The sequence below is a fragment of the Microcebus murinus genome, chromosome 14, assembly GCF_040939455.1.
Source record: "Microcebus murinus isolate Inina chromosome 14, M.murinus_Inina_mat1.0, whole genome shotgun sequence".
Taxonomy (NCBI): domain Eukaryota; kingdom Metazoa; phylum Chordata; class Mammalia; order Primates; family Cheirogaleidae; genus Microcebus; species Microcebus murinus.
In genome coordinates this window covers 81,539,691-81,566,119 of record NC_134117.1, presented here as the reverse complement: position 1 = coordinate 81,566,119, position 26,429 = coordinate 81,539,691, and the positions used below count along the sequence as shown (strand labels likewise).

Genomic DNA, 26,429 nt, shown 5'->3' with positions numbered 1-26,429 from the left:
CACCTGAATACTTGTACTCCCATCATCTGCTTGAAAAGAGAGAGAAAAGAAAATGCAATCATAGAGGTAAGAGACACTTTTTAAAAATCATGAATCCGAAGAGAAAAGTAAAAGGAGGCCTGTGGAGCAGGTCTGGGTGTGACTCCGGATCCCCCAACATCAGGTGCCACCACCAAAGATTCCTGCGTGGAGCCCATAGAACCCCCAAAAGCAACGGGACGAGTTCTGGTCACATACTCCCTCAAAATGACATCCTGGCCTTCTTCTGGAACTCCCTCCCCTCTCAGACTCTCAAGGTTTTCTCCAGCGTGTCTGTTCCCACAGAGCAGACCTTTGGTCTGAGACCTGACAGTGCAGATGCCACGCATGCTGCCGCGTGGCGGCGGTGTCGCGGCTTGGGACAAGAGGAGGCCCCACGGTGCGGGCTGAGGCGCCAGGCAGCGCGGCGGGCGCTGAGGGTTGGGGTCACCCCCACCCCGGGCCGCCGCCGCGCTCCCAGAAAGGGGACAGAACAAGAGGCAAAAAAAAAAAAAAAAAAAAAAGAAGCAGCCTGTGGCCCCCGGTATTCCCAGGCAGTCTCCCATCCAAGTACTGACCGGGCCCGACCCTGCTTAGCTTCCGAGACCAGACGAGATCGGGGGCGTTCAGGGTGGTGTGGCCCTAGACGGCGGCGGAGGGCGCCCCTGCCCCGCTCAAGAAGCCGAGCCTCTCTGCGCTTTCCCGCCGCCGCCGCCGCCGCCGCCGCCTCCCGCCCCAGGCCCCGCGCCGGGCCGGGCCTGTTGAGTTCGCCGGCCGGGTCCCGTGGGCTCCCAGGGACGGGGGTGATGGGCGGGGCGGGGCGGGGGGCTGTCTCTCTATACACACACACACACACTCACACTCACTCACACTCACACAAGATGCGCCTCCACGGCTGGACTCGCCAAGGTGGAGCCCTCCCAGCCCCCCTCGTCTCCTCGCCCGGCCTCCTTCACCTACCCGCTGCCCACCCCCAGCGCGTCGCCGCCGCTGACGCTGACTGCGCACGCGCGCGCCCTTTGACCCCAGCCAGGGGCCGCCCTCCCCCACAACCCCTTTCAGCTGTGCCCCCCCTCGCCCTGTGGGTGGGCTGCCGCCTATTCCCCCGGGCCAGGGCTGGGGCACAGCGCAAGGGGGAGGGGAGCCAGTGTATGGGGCGTCTCTCTCTGGGGATGTGTCCCATGGGTGGGGTGGGGTGGCGTGGTTTGTGGGGCGCTGAAGAAATCAGTCCCCTCCATCTCCTACCTCTGGAAAACGCCCAAGCCCGTGGAGAACCGCCGGCACCGCTTCGTGGGGGCCGGGACCCTCCTCTGTGTCCTCCTGTGGCCCGGTCCAAGGGGCCTGGGCCTGGCCGGGGCTGCATTGGACCCCGACCACCCTGGCGTGTGGACTCGCTAAAAATCGGCCATTAGATATTGGATTCCAGCTTCATTGAGGTCATTTCACTAATGAGTGCACCGGAAAGAGTTTCCTAATCCATCTGTGAGGGTGGCAACTGAAAGAGAATTTGAAAGCTGACAGAATAGGCGAGGGAAGGCATAGGAGATTTCCACACCCAGCAAGGAAGCCTTTCCCGAAATGGAAGAAAGAAACGAGCAAACAGAGACACCGGTAGCCCGCCCGGAAAAGAGTCTGCCCCCGAGAGAAAGCACCCTGACCAGGTTCACCCGTGGGTGGGTGGCGAGCTAGCGGCGTTCAGAAGAGCGAGGCCCGCAGTCTGTGCGGAAGACACCTGCACTCGGGTGTGTGTGGCGGCCCGATTCACAAGCAGCTCTAGATGTTAAACCAAGGAGAAGCCAGGGAGTTCCCAAGGCCCCAGGTGTCCTCAGCCCACGACTGGCTGCTGTGGGAATGCGAAGCCCGGCTCCTTGTCTCAGAGCGGGGTTCCCAGGAGGATCAGGCTGAAGCTGGGACTTGGCCTCAAAGTGTCCCCTCGCATGGCCACCCCCTTCCCCTTCCTGCTCCTCTACTCCTGGTGCCCCTCCATCCAGGGGCCAGACCTTAAAGAGTCACCGCAAGAGAATCCTGGTCCCAAAGGAGCCTTCTGGGGGACCGGTGCTGAGAGAGGTTGTGGGCATGGCCCGCTGGGGCTCTGCCCGACCCAGGGCTGAGAGATGCCACCTCCCAGCTCTGGGTCCCTGCAGGAAGTGTTGGCAAGCACAGGGCCAGTCCCCCAAAGGCCCAGGTGCAGGGAGCCCAGGCCAAGCAGCCTGTGGAAGAAGCCACTTGCCGTGCCACCCCGGGAACAGGACTGCAGGCCCCGGCCCTTCCCACCTCCTCCTCCTCCTCCTCCTCCCCCCCCCCGCGCCCCCCCCCCGGACATGGCACAGGGCTCAGAGACACCTCAGACTCTTGCTACCCAAGGTGCGAAGGGCATCAGTTGCTCCTCCAACCCCCCCCCCGCCCAGCAGACCACGTTGTCCAGCCAGCCCCCGGGCCTCCCTGGGGTGCCCAGCACAAAAGTGCAGACACCCACCGGACCCTCAGTCTCAGCTTTCGGATGTTTTTGCCACTCTAAGGACCCGCAGGCCCGCTGGGCCTTCGGGCAGGACAGAGAGCCCCGGGATCCGACGTGGAGAGCTGCGTGTACGTACGTCCCCATCAGGAGGCGGTCCCCACCTCCGCGGCTCTCCCCTCGCGGGGAGCGGCAGCCCCAGCCGGCAGCCGCAGGGCATCAGGGAAGACACCAGGCTGGGCCCCCCGCGGCACAGCGGGGGCACGTCCCCCGCACTCGACTTAGGGAAGGCTGCTGGAGACTGCTGCGGCCACCCTGCTGCCGGGTTTCTGGAGGGCTTCCTGGAAGCAGCCTCCACACCAAGCCCTTGGAAGGCCCAGGCGACGGAGGAGCCGGTCAGGCAGGGGCCGAGGACGGTGAGAGGCCGGGCGGGAAGGAGCATGTCAGGCAGGGGCAGAGGACGGTGACAGGCCGGGCGGGGAGGAGCCGGTCAGGCGGGGGCCCAGGACAGTGACGGGCCTGGCCGGGGAGGAGTGCGTCAGGCAGGGGCAGAGGAGACGGGCTGGGTAAGGGGTAGGGTGACAGTTAGGGCACAATTCACAATCGCAAAGACGTGGAAGCGACCCGAGTGCCCATCCATCCAGGAGTGCATTAATAAAATGTGGCGCGTGGACACCACGGAGTGCCATTCGGCTGTGAGGAGCAGCGGTGAGAGGGCGCCTCTCGTGTTCTCCTGGCCAGAGCTGGAACCCGTTCCAGTAAGCCAGGTATCCCAAGAATGGACACACGAGCACCACGTGAGCGCGCTCACCAGCAAATTGGTACGAACGGATGGACACCTAAGTGGACGGAGAGGAATCACCTTCATCGGGTGGGTGTCGGGCGGGTGGGGGGAGGCGATGGGCATCCACATCCATTAGGAATGGGGTGGGTGCGCACCGACTGGGGGATGGGCGCACTTGAAGCTCTGACCCCAGGGGGGAGGCTTGGAGAGGGCAACTGTACCCGACCTTAACACTGGTACCCCCACAATACGCTGGAACAACATGAGAGGTATATGAATGAGAACACAGGGGGGAGGGGTGCACGGGCAACACATGTCACCTGAATACTTGTACTCCCATCATCTGCTTGAAAAGAGAGAGAAAAGAAAATGCAATCATAGAGGTAAGAGACACTTTTTAAAAATCATGAATCCGAAGAGAAAAGTAAAAGGAGGCCTGTGGAGCAGGTCTGGGTGTGACTCCGGATCCCCCAACATCAGGTGCCACCACCAAAGATTCCTGCGTGGAGCCCATAGAACCCCCAAAAGCAACGGGACGAGTTCTGGTCACATACTCCCTCAAAATGACATCCTGGCCTTCTTCTGGAACTCCCTCCCCTCTCAGACTCTCAAGGTTTTCTCCAGCGTGTCTGTTCCCACAGAGCAGACCTTTGGTCTGAGACCTGACAGTGCAGATGCCACGCATGCTGCCGCGTGGCGGCGGTGTCGCGGCTTGGGACAAGAGGAGGCCCCACGGTGCGGGCTGAGGCGCCAGGCAGCGCGGCGGGCGCTGAGGGTTGGGGTCACCCCCACCCCGGGCCGCCGCCGCGCTCCCAGAAAGGGGACAGAACAAGAGGCAAAAAAAAAAAAAAAAAAAAAGAAGCAGCCTGTGGCCCCCGGTATTCCCAGGCAGTCTCCCATCCAAGTACTGACCGGGCCCGACCCTGCTTAGCTTCCGAGACCAGACGAGATCGGGGGCGTTCAGGGTGGTGTGGCCCTAGACGGCGGCGGAGGGCGCCCCTGCCCCGCTCAAGAAGCCGAGCCTCTCTGAGCTTTCCCGCCGCCGCCGCCGCCGCCGCCGCCGCCGCCGCCGCCGCCGCCGCCTCCCGCCCCAGGCCCCGCGCCGGGCCGGGCCTGTTGAGTTCGCCGGCCGGGTCCCGTGGGCTCCCAGGGACGGGGGTGATGGGCGGGGCGGGGCGGGGGGCTGTCTCTCTATACACACACACACACACTCACACTCACTCACACTCACACAAGATGCGCCTCCACGGCTGGACTCGCCAAGGTGGAGCCCTCCCAGCCCCCCTCGTCTCCTCGCCCGGCCTCCTTCACCTACCCGCTGCCCACCCCCAGCGCGTCGCCGCCGCTGACGCTGACTGCGCACGCGCGCGCCCTTTGACCCCAGCCAGGGGCCGCCCTCCCCCACAACCCCTTTCAGCTGTGCCCCCCCTCGCCCTGTGGGTGGGCTGCCGCCTATTCCCCCGGGCCAGGGCTGGGGCACAGCGCAAGGGGGAGGGGAGCCAGTGTATGGGGCGTCTCTCTCTGGGGATGTGTCCCATGGGTGGGGTGGGGTGGCGTGGTTTGTGGGGCGCTGAAGAAATCAGTCCCCTCCATCTCCTACCTCTGGAAAACGCCCAAGCCCGTGGAGAACCGCCGGCACCGCTTCGTGGGGGCCGGGACCCTCCTCTGTGTCCTCCTGTGGCCCGGTCCAAGGGGCCTGGGCCTGGCCGGGGCTGCATTGGACCCCGACCACCCTGGCGTGTGGACTCGCTAAAAATCGGCCATTAGATATTGGATTCCAGCTTCATTGAGGTCATTTCACTAATGAGTGCACCGGAAAGAGTTTCCTAATCCATCTGTGAGGGTGGCAACTGAAAGAGAATTTGAAAGCTGACAGAATAGGCGAGGGAAGGCATAGGAGATTTCCACACCCAGCAAGGAAGCCTTTCCCGAAATGGAAGAAAGAAACGAGCAAACAGAGACACCGGTAGCCCGCCCGGAAAAGAGTCTGCCCCCGAGAGAAAGCACCCTGACCAGGTTCACCCGTGGGTGGGTGGCGAGCTAGCGGCGTTCAGAAGAGCGAGGCCCGCAGTCTGTGCGGAAGACACCTGCACTCGGGTGTGTGTGGCGGCCCGATTCACAAGCAGCTCTAGATGTTAAACCAAGGAGAAGCCAGGGAGTTCCCAAGGCCCCAGGTGTCCTCAGCCCACGACTGGCTGCTGTGGGAATGCGAAGCCCGGCTCCTTGTCTCAGAGCGGGGTTCCCAGGAGGATCAGGCTGAAGCTGGGACTTGGCCTCAAAGTGTCCCCTCGCATGGCCACCCCCTTCCCCTTCCTGCTCCTCTACTCCTGGTGCCCCTCCATCCAGGGGCCAGACCTTAAAGAGTCACCGCAAGAGAATCCTGGTCCCAAAGGAGCCTTCTGGGGGACCGGTGCTGAGAGAGGTTGTGGGCATGGCCCGCTGGGGCTCTGCCCGACCCAGGGCTGAGAGATGCCACCTCCCAGCTCTGGGTCCCTGCAGGAAGTGTTGGCAAGCACAGGGCCAGTCCCCCAAAGGCCCAGGTGCAGGGAGCCCAGGCCAAGCAGCCTGTGGAAGAAGCCACTTGCCGTGCCACCCCGGGAACAGGACTGCAGGCCCCGGCCCTTCCCACCTCCTCCTCCTCCTCCTCCTCCCCCCCCCCGCGCCCCCCCCCCGGACATGGCACAGGGCTCAGAGACACCTCAGACTCTTGCTACCCAAGGTGCGAAGGGCATCAGTTGCTCCTCCAAACCCCCCCCCGCCCAGCAGACCACGTTGTCCAGCCAGCCCCCGGGCCTCCCTGGGGTGCCCAGCACAAAAGTGCAGACACCCACCGGACCCTCAGTCTCAGCTTTCGGATGTTTTTGCCACTCTAAGGACCCGCAGGCCCGCTGGGCCTTCGGGCAGGACAGAGAGCCCCGGGATCCGACGTGGAGAGCTGCGTGTACGTACGTCCCCATCAGGAGGCGGTCCCCACCTCCGCGGCTCTCCCCTCGCGGGGAGCGGCAGCCCCAGCCGGCAGCCGCAGGGCATCAGGGAAGACACCAGGCTGGGCCCCCCGCGGCACAGCGGGGGCACGTCCCCCGCACTCGACTTAGGGAAGGCTGCTGGAGACTGCTGCGGCCACCCTGCTGCCGGGTTTCTGGAGGGCTTCCTGGAAGCAGCCTCCACACCAAGCCCTTGGAAGGCCCAGGCGACGGAGGAGCCGGTCAGGCAGGGGCCGAGGACGGTGAGAGGCCGGGCGGGAAGGAGCATGTCAGGCAGGGGCAGAGGACGGTGACAGGCCGGGCGGGGAGGAGCCGGTCAGGCGGGGGCCCAGGACAGTGACGGGCCTGGCCGGGGAGGAGTGCGTCAGGCAGGGGCAGAGGAGACGGGCTGGGTAAGGGGTAGGGTGACAGTTAGGGCACAATTCACAATCGCAAAGACGTGGAAGCGACCCGAGTGCCCATCCATCCAGGAGTGCATTAATAAAATGTGGCGCGTGGACACCACGGAGTGCCATTCGGCTGTGAGGAGCAGCGGTGAGAGGGCACCTCTCGTGTTCTCCTGGCCAGAGCTGGAACCCGTTCCAGTAAGCCAGGTATCCCAAGAATGGACACACGAGCACCACGTGAGCGCGCTCACCAGCAAATTGGTACGAACGGATGGACACCTAAGTGGACGGAGAGGAATCACCTTCATCGGGTGGGTGTCGGGCGGGTGGGGGGAGGCGATGGGCATCCACATCCATTAGGAATGGGGTGGGTGCGCACCGACTGGGGGATGGGCGCACTTGAAGCTCTGACCCCAGGGGGGAGGCTTGGAGAGGGCAACTGTACCCGACCTTAACACTGGTACCCCCACAATACGCTGGAACAACATGAGAGGTATATGAATGAGAACACAGGGGGGAGGGGTGCACGGGCAACACATGTCACCTGAATACTTGTACTCCCATCATCTGCTTGAAAAGAGAGAGAAAAGAAAATGCAATCATAGAGGTAAGAGACACTTTTTAAAAATCATGAATCCGAAGAGAAAAGTAAAAGGAGGCCTGTGGAGCAGGTCTGGGTGTGACTCCGGATCCCCCAACATCAGGTGCCACCACCAAAGATTCCTGCGTGGAGCCCATAGAACCCCCAAAAGCAACGGGACGAGTTCTGGTCACATACTCCCTCAAAATGACATCCTGGCCTTCTTCTGGAACTCCCTCCCCTCTCAGACTCTCAAGGTTTTCTCCAGCGTGTCTGTTCCCACAGAGCAGACCTTTGGTCTGAGACCTGACAGTGCAGATGCCACGCATGCTGCCGCGTGGCGGCGGTGTCGCGGCTTGGGACAAGAGGAGGCCCCACGGTGCGGGCTGAGGCGCCAGGCAGCGCGGCGGGCGCTGAGGGTTGGGGTCACCCCCACCCCGGGCCGCCGCCGCGCTCCCAGAAAGGGGACAGAACAAGAGGCAAAAAAAAAAAAAAAAAAAAAGAAGCAGCCTGTGGCCCCCGGTATTCCCAGGCAGTCTCCCATCCAAGTACTGACCGGGCCCGACCCTGCTTAGCTTCCGAGACCAGACGAGATCGGGGGCGTTCAGGGTGGTGTGGCCCTAGACGGCGGCGGAGGGCGCCCCTGCCCCGCTCAAGAAGCCGAGCCTCTCTGAGCTTTCCCGCCGCCGCCGCCGCCGCCGCCGCCGCCGCCGCCGCCGCCTCCCGCCCCAGGCCCCGCGCCGGGCCGGGCCTGTTGAGTTCGCCGGCCGGGTCCCGTGGGCTCCCAGGGACGGGGGTGATGGGCGGGGCGGGGCGGGGGGCTGTCTCTCTATACACACACACACACACTCACACTCACTCACACTCACACAAGATGCGCCTCCACGGCTGGACTCGCCAAGGTGGAGCCCTCCCAGCCCCCCTCGTCTCCTCGCCCGGCCTCCTTCACCTACCCGCTGCCCACCCCCAGCGCGTCGCCGCCGCTGACGCTGACTGCGCACGCGCGCGCCCTTTGACCCCAGCCAGGGGCCGCCCTCCCCCACAACCCCTTTCAGCTGTGCCCCCCCTCGCCCTGTGGGTGGGCTGCCGCCTATTCCCCCGGGCCAGGGCTGGGGCACAGCGCAAGGGGGAGGGGAGCCAGTGTATGGGGCGTCTCTCTCTGGGGATGTGTCCCATGGGTGGGGTGGGGTGGCGTGGTTTGTGGGGCGCTGAAGAAATCAGTCCCCTCCATCTCCTACCTCTGGAAAACGCCCAAGCCCGTGGAGAACCGCCGGCACCGCTTCGTGGGGGCCGGGACCCTCCTCTGTGTCCTCCTGTGGCCCGGTCCAAGGGGCCTGGGCCTGGCCGGGGCTGCATTGGACCCCGACCACCCTGGCGTGTGGACTCGCTAAAAATCGGCCATTAGATATTGGATTCCAGCTTCATTGAGGTCATTTCACTAATGAGTGCACCGGAAAGAGTTTCCTAATCCATCTGTGAGGGTGGCAACTGAAAGAGAATTTGAAAGCTGACAGAATAGGCGAGGGAAGGCATAGGAGATTTCCACACCCAGCAAGGAAGCCTTTCCCGAAATGGAAGAAAGAAACGAGCAAACAGAGACACCGGTAGCCCGCCCGGAAAAGAGTCTGCCCCCGAGAGAAAGCACCCTGACCAGGTTCACCCGTGGGTGGGTGGCGAGCTAGCGGCGTTCAGAAGAGCGAGGCCCGCAGTCTGTGCGGAAGACACCTGCACTCGGGTGTGTGTGGCGGCCCGATTCACAAGCAGCTCTAGATGTTAAACCAAGGAGAAGCCAGGGAGTTCCCAAGGCCCCAGGTGTCCTCAGCCCACGACTGGCTGCTGTGGGAATGCGAAGCCCGGCTCCTTGTCTCAGAGCGGGGTTCCCAGGAGGATCAGGCTGAAGCTGGGACTTGGCCTCAAAGTGTCCCCTCGCATGGCCACCCCCTTCCCCTTCCTGCTCCTCTACTCCTGGTGCCCCTCCATCCAGGGGCCAGACCTTAAAGAGTCACCGCAAGAGAATCCTGGTCCCAAAGGAGCCTTCTGGGGGACCGGTGCTGAGAGAGGTTGTGGGCATGGCCCGCTGGGGCTCTGCCCGACCCAGGGCTGAGAGATGCCACTTCCCAGCTCTGGGTCCCTGCAGGAAGTGTTGGCAAGCACAGGGCCAGTCCCCCAAAGGCCCAGGTGCAGGGAGCCCAGGCCAAGCAGCCTGTGGAAGAAGCCACTTGCCGTGCCACCCCGGGAACAGGACTGCAGGCCCCGGCCCTTCCCACCTCCTCCTCCTCCTCCTCCTCCCCCCCCCCCCGCGCCCCCCCCCCGGACATGGCACAGGGCTCAGAGACACCTCAGACTCTTGCTACCCAAGGTGCGAAGGGCATCAGTTGCTCCTCCAACCCCCCCCCCCGCCCAGCAGACCACGTTGTCCAGCCAGCCCCCGGGCCTCCCTGGGGTGCCCAGCACAAAAGTGCAGACACCCACCGGACCCTCAGTCTCAGCTTTCGGATGTTTTTGCCACTCTAAGGACCCGCAGGCCCGCTGGGCCTTCGGGCAGGACAGAGAGCCCCGGGATCCGACGTGGAGAGCTGCGTGTACGTACGTCCCCATCAGGAGGCGGTCCCCACCTCCGCGGCTCTCCCCTCGCGGGGAGCGGCAGCCCCAGCCGGCAGCCGCAGGGCATCAGGGAAGACACCAGGCTGGGCCCCCCGCGGCACAGCGGGGGCACGTCCCCCGCACTCGACTTAGGGAAGGCTGCTGGAGACTGCTGCGGCCACCCTGCTGCCGGGTTTCTGGAGGGCTTCCTGGAAGCAGCCTCCACACCAAGCCCTTGGAAGGCCCAGGCGACGGAGGAGCCGGTCAGGCAGGGGCCGAGGACGGTGAGAGGCCGGGCGGGAAGGAGCATGTCAGGCAGGGGCAGAGGACGGTGACAGGCCGGGCGGGGAGGAGCCGGTCAGGCGGGGGCCCAGGACAGTGACGGGCCTGGCCGGGGAGGAGTGCGTCAGGCAGGGGCAGAGGAGACGGGCTGGGTAAGGGGTAGGGTGACAGTTAGGGCACAATTCACAATCGCAAAGACGTGGAAGCGACCCGAGTGCCCATCCATCCAGGAGTGCATTAATAAAATGTGGCGCGTGGACACCACGGAGTGCCATTCGGCTGTGAGGAGCAGCGGTGAGAGGGCGCCTCTCGTGTTCTCCTGGCCAGAGCTGGAACCCGTTCCAGTAAGCCAGGTATCCCAAGAATGGACACACGAGCACCACGTGAGCGCGCTCACCAGCAAATTGGTACGAACGGATGGACACCTAAGTGGACGGAGAGGAATCACCTTCATCGGGTGGGTGTCGGGCGGGTGGGGGGAGGCGATGGGCATCCACATCCATTAGGAATGGGGTGGGTGCGCACCGACTGGGGGATGGGCGCACTTGAAGCTCTGACCCCAGGGGGGAGGCTTGGAGAGGGCAACTGTACCCGACCTTAACACTGGTACCCCCACAATACGCTGGAACAACATGAGAGGTATATGAATGAGAACACAGGGGGGAGGGGTGCACGGGTAACACATGTCACCTGAATACTTGTCCTCCCATCATCTGCTTGAAAAGAGAGAGAAAAGAAAATGCAATCATAGAGGTAAGAGACACTTTTTAAAAATCATGAATCCGAAGAGAAAAGTAAAAGGAGGCCTGTGGAGCAGGTCTGGGTGTGACTCCGGATCCCCCAACATCAGGTGCCACCACCAAAGATTCCTGCGTGGAGCCCATAGAACCCCCAAAAGCAACGGGACGAGTTCTGGTCACATACTCCCTCAAAATGACATCCTGGCCTTCTTCTGGAACTCCCTCCCCTCTCAGACTCTCAAGGTTTTCTCCAGCGTGTCTGTTCCCACAGAGCAGACCTTTGGTCTGAGACCTGACAGTGCAGATGCCACGCATGCTGCCGCGTGGCGGCGGTGTCGCGGCTTGGGACAAGAGGAGGCCCCACGGTGCGGGCTGAGGCGCCAGGCAGCGCGGCGGGCGCTGAGGGTTGGGGTCACCCCCACCCCGGGCCGCCGCCGCGCTCCCAGAAAGGGGACAGAACAAGAGGCAAAAAAAAAAAAAAAAAAAAAGAAGCAGCCTGTGGCCCCCGGTATTCCCAGGCAGTCTCCCATCCAAGTACTGACCGGGCCCGACCCTGCTTAGCTTCCGAGACCAGACGAGATCGGGGGCGTTCAGGGTGGTGTGGCCCTAGACGGCGGCGGAGGGCGCCCCTGCCCCGCTCAAGAAGCCGAGCCTCTCTGCGCTTTCCCGCCGCCGCCGCCGCCGCCGCCGCCGCCGCCGCCGCCTCCCGCCCCAGGCCCCGCGCCGGGCCGGGCCTGTTGAGTTCGCCGGCCGGGTCCCGTGGGCTCCCAGGGACGGGGGTGATGGGCGGGGCGGGGCGGGGGGCTGTCTCTCTATACACACACACACACACTCACACTCACTCACACTCACACAAGATGCGCCTCCACGGCTGGACTCGCCAAGGTGGAGCCCTCCCAGCCCCCCTCGTCTCCTCGCCCGGCCTCCTTCACCTACCCGCTGCCCACCCCCAGCGCGTCGCCGCCGCTGACGCTGACTGCGCACGCGCGCGCCCTTTGACCCCAGCCAGGGGCCGCCCTCCCCCACAACCCCTTTCAGCTGTGCCCCCCCTCGCCCTGTGGGTGGGCTGCCGCCTATTCCCCCGGGCCAGGGCTGGGGCACAGCGCAAGGGGGAGGGGAGCCAGTGTATGGGGCGTCTCTCTCTGGGGATGTGTCCCATGGGTGGGGTGGGGTGGCGTGGTTTGTGGGGCGCTGAAGAAATCAGTCCCCTTCATCTCCTACCTCTGGAAAACGCCCAAGCCCGTGGAGAACCGCCGGCACCGCTTCGTGGGGGCCGGGACCCTCCTCTGTGTCCTCCTGTGGCCCGGTCCAAGGGGCCTGGGCCTGGCCGGGGCTGCATTGGACCCCGACCACCCTGGCGTGTGGACTCGCTAAAAATCGGCCATTAGATATTGGATTCCAGCTTCATTGAGGTCATTTCACTAATGAGTGCACCGGAAAGAGTTTCCTAATCCATCTGTGAGGGTGGCAACTGAAAGAGAATTTGAAAGCTGACAGAATAGGCGAGGGAAGGCATAGGAGATTTCCACACCCAGCAAGGAAGCCTTTCCCGAAATGGAAGAAAGAAACGAGCAAACAGAGACACCGGTAGCCCGCCCGGAAAAGAGTCTGCCCCCGAGAGAAAGCACCCTGACCAGGTTCACCCGTGGGTGGGTGGCGAGCTAGCGGCGTTCAGAAGAGCGAGGCCCGCAGTCTGTGCGGAAGACACCTGCACTCGGGTGTGTGTGGCGGCCCGATTCACAAGCAGCTCTAGATGTTAAACCAAGGAGAAGCCAGGGAGTTCCCAAGGCCCCAGGTGTCCTCAGCCCACGACTGGCTGCTGTGGGAATGCGAAGCCCGGCTCCTTGTCTCAGAGCGGGGTTCCCAGGAGGATCAGGCTGAAGCTGGGACTTGGCCTCAAAGTGTCCCCTCGCATGGCCACCCCCTTCCCCTTCCTGCTCCTCTACTCCTGGTGCCCCTCCATCCAGGGGCCAGACCTTAAAGAGTCACCGCAAGAGAATCCTGGTCCCAAAGGAGCCTTCTGGGGGACCGGTGCTGAGAGAGGTTGTGGGCATGGCCCGCTGGGGCTCTGCCCGACCCAGGGCTGAGAGATGCCACCTCCCAGCTCTGGGTCCCTGCAGGAAGTGTTGGCAAGCACAGGGCCAGTCCCCCAAAGGCCCAGGTGCAGGGAGCCCAGGCCAAGCAGCCTGTGGAAGAAGCCACTTGCCGTGCCACCCCGGGAACAGGACTGCAGGCCCCGGCCCTTCCCACCTCCTCCTCCTCCTCCTCCTCCCCCCCCCCGCGCCCCCCCCCCGGACATGGCACAGGGCTCAGAGACACCTCAGACTCTTGCTACCCAAGGTGCGAAGGGCATCAGTTGCTCCTCCAACCCCCCCCCCCGCCCAGCAGACCACGTTGTCCAGCCAGCCCCCGGGCCTCCCTGGGGTGCCCAGCACAAAAGTGCAGACACCCACCGGACCCTCAGTCTCAGCTTTCGGATGTTTTTGCCACTCTAAGGACCCGCAGGCCCGCTGGGCCTTCGGGCAGGACAGAGAGCCCCGGGATCCGACGTGGAGAGCTGCGTGTACGTACGTCCCCATCAGGAGGCGGTCCCCACCTCCGCGGCTCTCCCCTCGCGGGGAGCGGCAGCCCCAGCCGGCAGCCGCAGGGCATCAGGGAAGACACCAGGCTGGGCCCCCCGCGGCACAGCGGGGGCACGTCCCCCGCACTCGACTTAGGGAAGGCTGCTGGAGACTGCTGCGGCCACCCTGCTGCCGGGTTTCTGGAGGGCTTCCTGGAAGCAGCCTCCACACCAAGCCCTTGGAAGGCCCAGGCGACGGAGGAGCCGGTCAGGCAGGGGCCGAGGACGGTGAGAGGCCGGGCGGGAAGGAGCATGTCAGGCAGGGGCAGAGGACGGTGACAGGCCGGGCGGGGAGGAGCCGGTCAGGCGGGGGCCCAGGACAGTGACGGGCCTGGCCGGGGAGGAGTGCGTCAGGCAGGGGCAGAGGAGACGGGCTGGGTAAGGGGTAGGGTGACAGTTAGGGCACAATTCACAATCGCAAAGACGTGGAAGCGACCCGAGTGCCCATCCATCCAGGAGTGCATTAATAAAATGTGGCGCGTGGACACCACGGAGTGCCATTCGGCTGTGAGGAGCAGCGGTGAGAGGGCGCCTCTCGTGTTCTCCTGGCCAGAGCTGGAACCCGTTCCAGTAAGCCAGGTATCCCAAGAATGGACACACGAGCACCACGTGAGCGCGCTCACCAGCAAATTGGTACGAACGGATGGACACCTAAGTGGACGGAGAGGAATCACCTTCATCGGGTGGGTGTCGGGCGGGTGGGGGGAGGCGATGGGCATCCACATCCATTAGGAATGGGGTGGGTGCGCACCGACTGGGGGATGGGCGCACTTGAAGCTCTGACCCCAGGGGGGAGGCTTGGAGAGGGCAACTGTACCCGACCTTAACACTGGTACCCCCACAATACGCTGGAACAACATGAGAGGTATATGAATGAGAACACAGGGGGGAGGGGTGCACGGGCAACACATGTCACCTGAATACTTGTACTCCCATCATCTGCTTGAAAAGAGAGAGAAAAGAAAATGCAATCATAGAGGTAAGAGACACTTTTTAAAAATCATGAATCCGAAGAGAAAAGTAAAAGGAGGCCTGTGGAGCAGGTCTGGGTGTGACTCCGGATCCCCCAACATCAGGTGCCACCACCAAAGATTCCTGCGTGGAGCCCATAGAACCCCCAAAAGCAACGGGACGAGTTCTGGTCACATACTCCCTCAAAATGACATCCTGGCCTTCTTCTGGAACTCCCTCCCCTCTCAGACTCTCAAGGTTTTCTCCAGCGTGTCTGTTCCCACAGAGCAGACCTTTGGTCTGAGACCTGACAGTGCAGATGCCACGCATGCTGCCGCGTGGCGGCGGTGTCGCGGCTTGGGACAAGAGGAGGCCCCACGGTGCGGGCTGAGGCGCCAGGCAGCGCGGCGGGCGCTGAGGGTTGGGGTCACCCCCACCCCGGGCCGCCGCCGCGCTCCCAGAAAGGGGACAGAACAAGAGGCAAAAAAAAAAAAAAAAAAAAAGAAGCAGCCTGTGGCCCCCGGTATTCCCAGGCAGTCTCCCATCCAAGTACTGACCGGGCCCGACCCTGCTTAGCTTCCGAGACCAGACGAGATCGGGGGCGTTCAGGGTGGTGTGGCCCTAGACGGCGGCGGAGGGCGCCCCTGCCCCGCTCAAGAAGCCGAGCCTCTCTGCGCTTTCCCGCCGCCGCCGCCGCCGCCGCCGCCGCCGCCGCCGCCGCCGCCGCCGCCGCCGCCGCCGCCGCCGCCTCCCGCCCCAGGCCCCGCGCCGGGCCGGGCCTGTTGAGTTCGCCGGCCGGGTCCCGTGGGCTCCCAGGGACGGGGGTGATGGGCGGGGCGGGGCGGGGGGCTGTCTCTCTATACACACACACACACACTCACACTCACTCACACTCACACAAGATGCGCCTCCACGGCTGGACTCGCCAAGGTGGAGCCCTCCCAGCCCCCCTCGTCTCCTCGCCCGGCCTCCTTCACCTACCCGCTGCCCACCCCCAGCGCGTCGCCGCCGCTGACGCTGACTGCGCACGCGCGCGCCCTTTGACCCCAGCCAGGGGCCGCCCTCCCCCACAACCCCTTTCAGCTGTGCCCCCCCTCGCCCTGTGGGTGGGCTGCCGCCTATTCCCCCGGGCCAGGGCTGGGGCACAGCGCAAGGGGGAGGGGAGCCAGTGTATGGGGCGTCTCTCTCTGGGGATGTGTCCCATGGGTGGGGTGGGGTGGCGTGGTTTGTGGGGCGCTGAAGAAATCAGTCCCCTCCATCTCCTACCTCTGGAAAACGCCCAAGCCCGTGGAGAACCGCCGGCACCGCTTCGTGGGGGCCGGGACCCTCCTCTGTGTCCTCCTGTGGCCCGGTCCAAGGGGCCTGGGCCTGGCCGGGGCTGCATTGGACCCCGACCACCCTGGCGTGTGGACTCGCTAAAAATCGGCCATTAGATATTGGATTCCAGCTTCATTGAGGTCATTTCACTAATGAGTGCACCGGAAAGAGTTTCCTAATCCATCTGTGAGGGTGGCAACTGAAAGAGAATTTGAAAGCTGACAGAATAGGCGAGGGAAGGCATAGGAGATTTCCACACCCAGCAAGGAAGCCTTTCCCGAAATGGAAGAAAGAAACGAGCAAACAGAGACACCGGTAGCCCGCCCGGAAAAGAGTCTGCCCCCGAGAGAAAGCACCCTGACCAGGTTCACCCGTGGGTGGGTGGCGAGCTAGCGGCGTTCAGAAGAGCGAGGCCCGCAGTCTGTGCGGAAGACACCTGCACTCGGGTGTGTGTGGCGGCCCGATTCACAAGCAGCTCTAGATGTTAAACCAAGGAGAAGCCAGGGAGTTCCCAAGGCCCCAGGTGTCCTCAGCCCACGACTGGCTGCTGTGGGAATGCGAAGCCCGGCTCCTTGTCTCAGAGCGGGGTTCCCAGGAGGATCAGGCTGAAGCTGGGACTTGGCCTCAAAGTGTCCCCTCGCATGGCCACCCCCTTCCCCTTCCTGCTCCTCTACTCCTGGTGCCCCTCCATCCAGGGGCCAGACCTTAAAGAGTCACCGCAAGAGAATCCTGGTCCCAAAGGAGCCTTCTGGGGGACCGGTGCTGAGAGAGGTTGTGGGCATGGCCCGCTGGGGCTCTGCCCGACCCAGGGCTGAGAGATGCCACCTCCCAGCTCTGGGTCCCTGCAGGAAGTGTTGGCAAGCACAGGGCCAGTCCCCCAAAGGCCCAGGTGCAGGGAGCCCAGGCCAAGCAGCCTGTGGAAGAAGCCACTTGCCGTGCCACCCCGGGAACAGGACTGCAGGCCCCGGCCCTTCCCACCTCCTCCTCCTCCTCCTCCTCCCCCCCCCCGCGCCCCCCCCCCGGACATGGCACAGGGCTCAGAGACACCTCAGACTCTTGCTACCCAAGGTGCGAAGGGCATCAGTTGCTCCTCCAACCCCCCCCCGCCCAGCAGACCACGTTGTCCAGCCAGCCCCCGGGCCTCCCTGGGGTGCCCAGCACAAAAGTGCAGACACCCACCGGACCCTCAGTCTCAGCTTTCGGATGTTTTTGCCACTCTAAGGACCCGCAGGCCCGCTGGGCCTTCGGGCAGGACAGAGAGCCCCGGGATCCGACGTGGAGAGCTGCGTGTACGTACGTCCCCATCAGGAGGCGGTCCCCACCTCCGCGGCTCTCCCCTCGCGGGGAGCGGCAGCCCCAGCCGGCAGCCGCAGGGCATCAGGGAAGACACCAGGCTGGGCCCCCCGCGGCACAGCGGGGGCACGTCCCCCGCACTCGACTTAGGGAAGGCTGCTGGAGACTGCTGCGGCCACCCTGCTGCCGGGTTTCTGGAGGGCTTCCTGGAAGCAGCCTCCACACCAAGCCCTTGGAAGGCCCAGGCGACGGAGGAGCCGGTCAGGCAGGGGCCGAGGACGGTGAGAGGCCGGGCGGGAAGGAGCATGTCAGGCAGGGGCAGAGGACGGTGACAGGCCGGGCGGGGAGGAGCCGGTCAGGCGGGGGCCCAGGACAGTGACGGGCCTGGCCGGGGAGGAGTGCGTCAGGCAGGGGCAGAGGAGACGGGCTGGGTAAGGGGTAGAGTGACAGTTAGGGCACAATTCACAATCGCAAAGACGTGGAAGCGACCCGAGTGCCCATCCATCCAGGAGTGCATTAATAAAATGTGGCGCGTGGACACCACGGAGTGCCATTCGGCTGTGAGGAGCAGCGGTGAGAGGGCGCCTCTCGTGTTCTCCTGGCCAGAGCTGGAACCCGTTCCAGTAAGCCAGGTATCCCAAGAATGGACACACGAGCACCACGTGAGCGCGCTCACCAGCAAATTGGTACGAACGGATGGACACCTAAGTGGACGGAGAGGAATCACCTTCATCGGGTGGGTGTCGGGCGGGTGGGGGGAGGCGATGGGCATCCACATCCATTAGGAATGGGGTGGGTGCGCACCGACTGGGGGATGGGCGCACTTGAAGCTCTGACCCCAGGGGGGAGGCTTGGAGAGGGCAACTGTACCCGACCTTAACACTGGTACCCCCACAATACGCTGGAACAACATGAGAGGTATATGAATGAGAACACAGGGGGGAGGGGTGCACGGGCAACACATGTCACCTGAATACTTGTACTCCCATCATCTGCTTGAAAAGAGAGAGAAAAGAAAATGCAATCATAGAGGTAAGAGACACTTTTTAAAAATCATGAATCCGAAGAGAAAAGTAAAAGGAGGCCTGTGGAGCAGGTCTGGGTGTGACTCCGGATCCCCCAACATCAGGTGCCACCACCAAAGATTCCTGCGTGGAGCCCATAGAACCCCCAAAAGCAACGGGACGAGTTCTGGTCACATACTCCCTCAAAATGACATCCTGGCCTTCTTCTGGAACTCCCTCCCCTCTCAGACTCTCAAGGTTTTCTCCAGCGTGTCTGTTCCCACAGAGCAGACCTTTGGTCTGAGACCTGACAGTGCAGATGCCACGCATGCTGCCGCGTGGCGGCGGTGTCGCGGCTTGGGACAAGAGGAGGCCCCACGGTGCGGGCTGAGGCGCCAGGCAGCGCGGCGGGCGCTGAGGGTTGGGGTCACCCCCACCCCGGGCCGCCGCCGCGCTCCCAGAAAGGGGACAGAACAAGAGGCAAAAAAAAAAAAAAAAAAAAAGAAGCAGCCTGTGGCCCCCGGTATTCCCAGGCAGTCTCCCATCCAAGTACTGACCGGGCCCGACCCTGCTTAGCTTCCGAGACCAGACGAGATCGGGGGCGTTCAGGGTGGTGTGGCCCTAGACGGCGGCGGAGGGCGCCCCTGCCCCGCTCAAGAAGCCGAGCCTCTCTGCGCTTTCCCGCCGCCGCCGCCGCCGCCGCCGCCTCCCGCCCCAGGCCCCGCGCCGGGCCGGGCCTGTTGAGTTCGCCGGCCGGGTCCCGTGGGCTCCCAGGGACGGGGGTGATGGGCGGGGCGGGGCGGGGGGCTGTCTCTCTATACACACACACACACACTCACACTCACTCACACTCACACAAGATGCGCCTCCACGGCTGGACTCGCCAAGGTGGAGCCCTCCCAGCCCCCCTCGTCTCCTCGCCCGGCCTCCTTCACCTACCCGCTGCCCACCCCCAGCGCGTCGCCGCCGCTGACGCTGACTGCGCACGCGCGCGCCCTTTGACCCCAGCCAGGGGCCGCCCTCCCCCACAACCCCTTTCAGCTGTGCCCCCCCTCGCCCTGTGGGTGGGCTGCCGCCTATTCCCCCGGGCCAGGGCTGGGGCACAGCGCAAGGGGGAGGGGAGCCAGTGTATGGGGCGTCTCTCTCTGGGGATGTGTCCCATGGGTGGGGTGGGGTGGCGTGGTTTGTGGGGCGCTGAAGAAATCAGTCCCCTCCATCTCCTACCTCTGGAAAACGCCCAAGCCCGTGGAGAACCGCCGGCACCGCTTCGTGGGGGCCGGGACCCTCCTCTGTGTCCTCCTGTGGCCCGGTCCAAGGGGCCTGGGCCTGGCCGGGGCTGCATTGGACCCCGACCACCCTGGCGTGTGGACTCGCTAAAAATCGGCCATTAGATATTGGATTCCAGCTTCATTGAGGTCATTTCACTAATGAGTGCACCGGAAAGAGTTTCCTAATCCATCTGTGAGGGTGGCAACTGAAAGAGAATTTGAAAGCTGACAGAATAGGCGAGGGAAGGCATAGGAGATTTCCACACCCAGCAAGGAAGCCTTTCCCGAAATGGAAGAAAGAAACGAGCAAACAGAGACACCGGTAGCCCGCCCGGAAAAGAGTCTGCCCCCGAGAGAAAGCACCCTGACCAGGTTCACCCGTGGGTGGGTGGCGAGCTAGCGGCGTTCAGAAGAGCGAGGCCCGCAGTCTGTGCGGAAGACACCTGCACTCGGGTGTGTGTGGCGGCCCGATTCACAAGCAGCTCTAGATGTTAAACCAAGGAGAAGCCAGGGAGTTCCCAAGGCCCCAGGTGTCCTCAGCCCACGACTGGCTGCTGTGGGAATGCGAAGCCCGGCTCCTTGTCTCAGAGCGGGGTTCCCAGGAGGATCAGGCTGAAGCTGGGACTTGGCCTCAAAGTGTCCCCTCGCATGGCCACCCCCTTCCCCTTCCTGCTCCTCTACTCCTGGTGCCCCTCCATCCAGGGGCCAGACCTTAAAGAGTCACCGCAAGAGAATCCTGGTCCCAAAGGAGCCTTCTGGGGGACCGGTGCTGAGAGAGGTTGTGGGCATGGCCCGCTGGGGCTCTGCCCGACCCAGGGCTGAGAGATGCCACCTCCCAGCTCTGGGTCCCTGCAGGAAGTGTTGGCAAGCACAGGGCCAGTCCCCCAAAGGCCCAGGTGCAGGGAGCCCAGGCCAAGCAGCCTGTGGAAGAAGCCACTTGCCGTGCCACCCCGGGAACAGGACTGCAGGCCCCGGCCCTTCCCACCTCCTCCTCCTCCTCCTCCTCCCCCCCCCCGCGCCCCCCCCCCGGACATGGCACAGGGCTCAGAGACACCTCAGACTCTTGCTACCCAAGGTGCGAAGGGCATCAGTTGCTCCTCCAACCCCCCCCCCGCCCAGCAGACCACGTTGTCCAGCCAGCCCCCGGGCCTCCCTGGGGTGCCCAGCACAAAAGTGCAGACACCCACCGGACCCTCAGTCTCAGCTTTCGGATGTTTTTGCCACTCTAAGGACCCGCAGGCCCGCTGGGCCTTCGGGCAGGACAGAGAGCCCCGGGATCCGACGTGGAGAGCTGCGTGTACGTACGTCCCCATCAGGAGGCGGTCCCCACCTCCGCGGCTCTCCCCTCGCGGGGAGCGGCAGCCCCAGCCGGCAGCCGAAGGGCATCAGGGAAGACACCAGGCTGGGCCCCCCGCGGCACAGCGGGGGCACGTCCCCCGCACTCGACTTAGGGAAGGCTGCTGGAGACTGCTGCGGCCACCCTGCTGCCGGGTTTCTGGAGGGCTTCCTGGAAGCAGCCTCCACACCAAGCCCTTGGAAGGCCCAGGCGACGGAGGAGCCGGTCAGGCAGGGGCCGAGGACGGTGAGAGGCCGGGCGGGAAGGAGCATGTCAGGCAGGGGCAGAGGACGGTGACAGGCCGGGCGGGGAGGAGCCGGTCAGGCGGGGGCCCAGGACAGTGACGGGCCTGGCCGGGGAGGAGTGCGTCAGGCAGGGGCAGAGGAGACGGGCTGGGTAAGGGGTAGAGTGACAGTTAGGGCACAATTCACAATCGCAAAGACGTGGAAGCGACCCGAGTGCCCATCCATCCAGGAGTGCATTAATAAAATGTGGCGCGTGGACACCACGGAGTGCCATTCGGCTGTGAGGAGCAGCGGTGAGAGGGCGCCTCTCGTGTTCTCCTGGCCAGAGCTGGAACCCGTTCCAGTAAGCCAGGTATCCCAAGAATGGACACACGAGCACCACGTGAGCGCGCTCACCAGCAAATTGGTACGAACGGATGGACACCTAAGTGGACGGAGAGGAATCACCTTCATCGGGTGGGTGTCGGGCGGGTGGGGGGAGGCGATGGGCATCCACATCCATTAGGAATGGGGTGGGTGCGCACCGACTGGGGGATGGGCGCACTTGAAGCTCTGACCCCAGGGGGGAGGCTTGGAGAGGGCAACTGTACCCGACCTTAACACTGGTACCCCCACAATACGCTGGAACAACATGAGAGGTATATGAATGAGAACACAGGGGGGAGGGGTGCACGGGCAACACATGTCACCTGAATACTTGTACTCCCATCATCTGCTTGAAAAGAGAGAGAAAAGAAAATGCAATCATAGAGGTAAGAGACACTTTTTAAAAATCATGAATCCGAAGAGAAAAGTAAAAGGAGGCCTGTGGAGCAGGTCTGGGTGTGACTCCGGATCCCCCAACATCAGGTGCCACCACCAAAGATTCCTGCGTGGAGCCCATAGAACCCCCAAAAGCAACGGGACGAGTTCTGGTCACATACTCCCTCAAAATGACATCCTGGCCTTCTTCTGGAACTCCCTCCCCTCTCAGACTCTCAAGGTTTTCTCCAGCGTGTCTGTTCCCACAGAGCAGACCTTTGGTCTGAGACCTGACAGTGCAGATGCCACGCATGCTGCCGCGTGGCGGCGGTGTCGCGGCTTGGGACAAGAGGAGGCCCCACGGTGCGGGCTGAGGCGCCAGGCAGCGCGGCGGGCGCTGAGGGTTGGGGTCACCCCCACCCCGGGCCGCCGCCGCGCTCCCAGAAAGGGGACAGAACAAGAGGCAAAAAAAAAAAAAAAAAAAAGAAGCAGCCTGTGGCCCCCGGTATTCCCAGGCAGTCTCCCATCCAAGTACTGACCGGGCCCGACCCTGCTTAGCTTCCGAGACCAGACGAGATCGGGGGCGTTCAGGGTGGTGTGGCCCTAGACGGCGGCGGAGGGCGCCCCTGCCCCGCTCAAGAAGCCGAGCCTCTCTGCGCTTTCCCGCCGCCGCCGCCGCCGCCGCCGCCGCCGCCGCCGCCGCCGCCTCCCGCCCCAGGCCCCGCGCCGGGCCGGGCCTGTTGAGTTCGCCGGCCGGGTCCCGTGGGCTCCCAGGGACGGGGGTGATGGGCGGGGCGGGGCGGGGGGCTGTCTCTCTATACACACACACACACACTCACACTCACTCACACTCACACAAGATGCGCCTCCACGGCTGGACTCGCCAAGGTGGAGCCCTCCCAGCCCCCCTCGTCTCCTCGCCCGGCCTCCTTCACCTACCCGCTGCCCACCCCCAGCGCGTCGCCGCCGCTGACGCTGACTGCGCACGCGCGCGCCCTTTGACCCCAGCCAGGGGCCGCCCTCCCCCACAACCCCTTTCAGCTGTGCCCCCCCTCGCCCTGTGGGTGGGCTGCCGCCTATTCCCCCGGGCCAGGGCTGGGGCACAGCGCAAGGGGGAGGGGAGCCAGTGTATGGGGCGTCTCTCTCTGGGGATGTGTCCCATGGGTGGGGTGGGGTGGCGTGGTTTGTGGGGCGCTGAAGAAATCAGTCCCCTCCATCTCCTACCTCTGGAAAACGCCCAAGCCCGTGGAGAACCGCCGGCACCGCTTCGTGGGGGCCGGGACCCTCCTCTGTGTCCTCCTGTGGCCCGGTCCAAGGGGCCTGGGCCTGGCCGGGGCTGCATTGGACCCCGACCACCCTGGCGTGTGGACTCGCTAAAAATCGGCCATTAGATATTGGATTCCAGCTTCATTGAGGTCATTTCACTAATGAGTGCACCGGAAAGAGTTTCCTAATCCATCTGTGAGGGTGGCAACTGAAAGAGAATTTGAAAGCTGACAGAATAGGCGAGGGAAGGCATAGGAGATTTCCACACCCAGCAAGGAAGCCTTTCCCGAAATGGAAGAAAGAAACGAGCAAACAGAGACACCGGTAGCCCGCCCGGAAAAGAGTCTGCCCCCGAGAGAAAGCACCCTGACCAGGTTCACCCGTGGGTGGGTGGCGAGCTAGCGGCGTTCAGAAGAGCGAGGCCCGCAGTCTGTGCGGAAGACACCTGCACTCGGGTGTGTGTGGCGGCCCGATTCACAAGCAGCTCTAGATGTTAAACCAAGGAGAAGCCAGGGAGTTCCCAAGGCCCCAGGTGTCCTCAGCCCACGACTGGCTGCTGTGGGAATGCGAAGCCCGGCTCCTTGTCTCAGAGCGGGGTTCCCAGGAGGATCAGGCTGAAGCTGGGACTTGGCCTCAAAGTGTCCCCTCGCATGGCCACCCCCTTCCCCTTCCTGCTCCTCTACTCCTGGTGCCCCTCCATCCAGGGGCCAGACCTTAAAGAGTCACCGCAAGAGAATCCTGGTCCCAAAGGAGCCTTCTGGGGGACCGGTGCTGAGAGAGGTTGTGGGCATGGCCCGCTGGGGCTCTGCCCGACCCAGGGCTGAGAGATGCCACCTCCCAGCTCTGGGTCCCTGCAGGAAGTGTTGGCAAGCACAGGGCCAGTCCCCCAAAGGCCCAGGTGCAGGGAGCCCAGGCCAAGCAGCCTGTGGAAGAAGCCACTTGCCGTGCCACCCCGGGAACAGGACTGCAGGCCCCGGCCCTTCCCACCTCCTCCTCCTCCTCCTCCTCCCCCCCCCGCGCCCCCCCCCCGGACATGGCACAGGGCTCAGAGACACCTCAGACTCTTGCTACCCAAGGTGCGAAGGGCATCAGTTGCTCCTCCAACCCCCCCCCCCGCCCAGCAGACCACGTTGTCCAGCCAGCCCCCGGGCCTCCCTGGGGTGCCCAGCACAAAAGTGCAGACACCCACCGGACCCTCAGTCTCAGCTTTCGGATGTTTTTGCCACTCTAAGGACCCGCAGGCCCGCTGGGCCTTCGGGCAGGACAGAGAGCCCCGGGATCCGACGTGGAGAGCTGCGTGTACGTACGTCCCCATCAGGAGGCGGTCCCCACCTCCGCGGCTCTCCCCTCGCGGGGAGCGGCAGCCCCAGCCGGCAGCCGCAGGGCATCAGGGAAGACACCAGGCTGGGCCCCCCGCGGCACAGCGGGGGCACGTCCCCCGCACTCGACTTAGGGAAGGCTGCTGGAGACTGCTGCGGCCACCCTGCTGCCGGGTTTCTGGAGGGCTTCCTGGAAGCAGCCTCCACACCAAGCCCTTGGAAGGCCCAGGCGACGGAGGAGCCGGTCAGGCAGGGGCCGAGGACGGTGAGAGGCCGGGCGGGAAGGAGCATGTCAGGCAGGGGCAGAGGACGGTGACAGGCCGGGCGGGGAGGAGCCGGTCAGGCGGGGGCCCAGGACAGTGACGGGCCTGGCCGGGGAGGAGTGCGTCAGGCAGGGGCAGAGGAGACGGGCTGGGTAAGGGGTAGAGTGACAGTTAGGGCACAATTCACAATCGCAAAGACGTGGAAGCGACCCGAGTGCCCATCCATCCAGGAGTGCATTAATAAAATGTGGCGCGTGGACACCACGGAGTGCCATTCGGCTGTGAGGAGCAGCGGTGAGAGGGCGCCTCTCGTGTTCTCCTGGCCAGAGCTGGAACCCGTTCCAGTAAGCCAGGTATCCCAAGAATGGACACACGAGCACCACGTGAGCGCGCTCACCAGCAAATTGGTACGAACGGATGGACACCTAAGTGGACGGAGAGGAATCACCTTCATCGGGTGGGTGTCGGGCGGGTGGGGGGAGGCGATGGGCATCCACATCCATTAGGAATGGGGTGGGTGCGCACCGACTGGGGGATGGGCGCACTTGAAGCTCTGACCCCAGGGGGGAGGCTTGGAGAGGGCAACTGTACCCGACCTTAACACTGGTATCCCCACAATACGCTGGAACAACATGAGAGGTATATGAATGAGAACACAGGGGGGAGGGGTGCACGGGCAACACATGTCACCTGAATACTTGTACTCCCATCATCTGCTTGAAAAGAGAGAGAAAAGAAAATGCAATCATAGAGGTAAGAGACACTTTTTAAAAATCATGAATCCGAAGAGAAAAGTAAAAGGAGGCCTGTGGAGCAGGTCTGGGTGTGACTCCGGATCCCCCAACATCAGGTGCCACCACCAAAGATTCCTGCGTGGAGCCCATAGAACCCCCAAAAGCAACGGGACGAGTTCTGGTCACATACTCCCTCAAAATGACATCCTGGCCTTCTTCTGGAACTCCCTCCCCTCTCAGACTCTCAAGGTTTTCTCCAGCGTGTCTGTTCCCACAGAGCAGACCTTTGGTCTGAGACCTGACAGTCCAGATGCCACGCATGCTGCCGCGTGGCGGCGGTGTCGCGGCTTGGGACAAGAGGAGGCCCCACGGTGCGGGCTGAGGCGCCAGGCACCGCGGCGGGCGCTGAGGGTTGGGGTCACCCCCACCCCGGGCCGCCGCCGCGCTCCCAGAAAGGGGACAGAACAAGAGGCAAAAAAAAAAAAAAAAAAAAAAGAAGCAGCCTGTGGCCCCCGGTATTCCCAGGCAGTCTCCCATCCAAGTACTGACCGGGCCCGACCCTGCTTAGCTTCCGAGACCAGACGAGATCGGGGGCGTTCAGGGTGGTGTGGCCCTAGACGGCGGCGGAGGGCGCCCCTGCCCCGCTCAAGAAGCCGAGCCTCTCTGCGCTTTCCCGCCGCCGCCGCCGCCGCCGCCGCCGCCGCCGCCGCCGCCGCCTCCCGCCCCAGGCCCCGCGCCGGGCCGGGCCTGTTGAGTTCGCCGGCCGGGTCCCGTGGGCTCCCAGGGACGGGGGTGATGGGCGGGGCGGGGCGGGGGGCTGTCTCTCTATACACACACACACACACTCACACTCACTCACACTCACACAAGATGCGCCTCCACGGCTGGACTCGCCAAGGTGGAGCCCTCCCAGCCCCCCTCGTCTCCTCGCCCGGCCTCCTTCACCTACCCGCTGCCCACCCCCAGCGCGTCGCCGCCGCTGACGCTGACTGCGCACGCGCGCGCCCTTTGACCCCAGCCAGGGGCCGCCCTCCCCCACAACCCCTTTCAGCTGTGCCCCCCCTCGCCCTGTGGGTGGGCTGCCGCCTATTCCCCCGGGCCAGGGCTGGGGCACAGCGCAAGGGGGAGGGGAGCCAGTGTATGGGGCGTCTCTCTCTGGGGATGTGTCCCATGGGTGGGGTGGGGTGGCGTGGTTTGTGGGGCGCTGAAGAAATCAGTCCCCTCCATCTCCTACCTCTGGAAAACGCCCAAGCCCGTGGA

The 26,429-nt window shown here is 64.1% G+C and overlaps 8 pseudogenes; all 8 read right to left on the bottom strand.

Moving 5' to 3' along the window:
• Positions 1-547: 547 nt before the first annotated feature.
• LOC142876137 (uncharacterized) lies at positions 548-666 on the bottom strand (annotated as a pseudogene).
• A 3,454-nt stretch (positions 667-4,120) lies between these two features.
• On the bottom strand, positions 4,121-4,239 carry LOC142876136 (uncharacterized; annotated as a pseudogene).
• Positions 4,240-7,714: 3,475 nt separating this feature from the next.
• On the bottom strand, positions 7,715-7,833 carry LOC142876135 (uncharacterized; annotated as a pseudogene).
• A 3,472-nt stretch (positions 7,834-11,305) lies between these two features.
• Positions 11,306-11,424, bottom strand: LOC142876134 (uncharacterized; annotated as a pseudogene).
• Positions 11,425-14,891: 3,467 nt separating this feature from the next.
• Positions 14,892-15,010, bottom strand: LOC142876133 (uncharacterized; annotated as a pseudogene).
• A 3,495-nt stretch (positions 15,011-18,505) lies between these two features.
• Positions 18,506-18,624, bottom strand: LOC142876132 (uncharacterized; annotated as a pseudogene).
• Positions 18,625-22,077: 3,453 nt separating this feature from the next.
• On the bottom strand, positions 22,078-22,196 carry LOC142876131 (uncharacterized; annotated as a pseudogene).
• A 3,473-nt stretch (positions 22,197-25,669) lies between these two features.
• LOC142876130 (uncharacterized) lies at positions 25,670-25,788 on the bottom strand (annotated as a pseudogene).
• Between the last annotated feature and the right edge of the window lie 641 nt (positions 25,789-26,429).